Here is a 1,793-nt window from a genome sequence, read left to right as displayed (position 1 = left end):
TGGTACATGAGGTATAATGCTGTCTGTGATAGGATAATATTGATGCACCTACAAGGAAGACCAGTTAATATAGGATAATAGAGTCTCTAAAATCAAACACAATTGTTCATGTGACAGCCATTTTATATCCTTTTTAAACTTTCTTTACCAATTATTTCCTATTTCACTGGTGGGAAATTGTAACTTCATAAATTTATACTTCAACATTACTGTAACAAAACAGTAGTATATTAAAATATATTTTTCACATGATAATCCATGGATTCAGATTTTGCTCTTGGTTACAAATATTGTTGGGTAAATTACAAATGATCAAATAAACAGTCAATCTGTGGTAGAGTAAATCTCTTTGCAATAGCCAACTTTTTCATTAAAGGAGGAAACATTTTGAGTTGACTGGTGTTCTACAATAATTAGAATATGTAGTGATAAATAATACATACCTAACACATGGAGCAACATGAGTCAAAATGAACTTTAAGGCAACAGTTTTGACTTTTTTTTTTTAATTGACAAGAAAAGAGAGCCTAGAAAAAAGATCAACACAAAAATTGCAATTTGTTTAATACAAAAATGGTACTTTAGAATAATGAATGAATAGACTGCTTAACAAAAGGTATTGGGACATAAATTTAAATTTCTGCTCACAGAAATATTAAAAAGAAAATCTAGGCAGATACTTGCCAAAAATATAAAACAAAACATATCTATATATTCCCTTTGGGTTGGTTGCCTTTAATAATGATTCATTGAGGAAAAGCCATTAAGAAAAATGTTGACAAATTAAAGTATGGGAAGGGAATATAAAAAGTTCTTGGAATAATTCCATTATCTTTTAGCTCCCTTTTTCCATGAACTTTTGGAAGCCACATTGTATATGTTACAACTTTGAAATGTACTTATAAAAAAAAAACACCTATAAATTATATTCTAAAAAGATATAAACCTGAAGAAGTTTGCCATTGATATAAAAAATTATAAAAATTCCAATTTTAAAAGAGCCATAATGATTTAATATGAAAAAATTAGTAAATCATTAAAAATTCAATGAACAGATATTTCATAAAGGAGATAAATGAATTGCCCATTGAATGTGAAAAGGACTCAACATAATGATGACAAAGTAAATTAATTGAATAATATTTTCCATTCACTTAAGTTTTAATTGTATGTTAAAATGTGTTAATGATGATATGGTAACCAGGTACTTATAATGGAAATCAATTAGTTCTACCACTTAGTAAAAATCTTTGTAGCTGCCAAAGGGCAATATACACCCTCTATAAAGGAGCTCTGGTAGCGTAGTGGTTATGAATCGGGCTGTGAACCGCAAGGTCAGCAGTTCGAAACTACTAGCTGTTCCATGGGAGAAAGATGAGGCTTTCTGCTCCCGTAAAGAATTACAGCCTTGAAAACCCTGTACAGGGTCGCTGTGAGTCAGAACCGACTCCACGGCACATAACAACAACAACAATATGCATTTATAGTATGGCACTCTGGGTTAATGTGATGTACTGCAAAGTGAATTTGAACAACAAAGTCGAAGGTTCAAGCACACCAGCCACTCCTTGGAAACCTTATACAGGGTCGCTATGAGTCAGAACAGACTCGGTGGCACTCAACAACAATAAAAACAATGTGCATTTATATCTGCTTTATTGATTATGCAAAGTCTTTTTGACTATGGATCATGACAAGCTATGGGTAACATTGCAGAAAATGAATATTCCAGAGCACTTAATAATGCTCTTGAGGAAGCTGTACATAGACCAAGAGGCAATCAATCAAATAGA

The sequence above is a fragment of the Chrysochloris asiatica genome, unplaced genomic scaffold (genome assembly GCF_000296735.1).
Source record: "Chrysochloris asiatica unplaced genomic scaffold, ChrAsi1.0 scaffold00502, whole genome shotgun sequence".
NCBI lineage: Eukaryota > Metazoa > Chordata > Mammalia > Afrosoricida > Chrysochloridae > Chrysochloris > Chrysochloris asiatica.
This window is presented reverse-complemented; position numbering follows the sequence as displayed.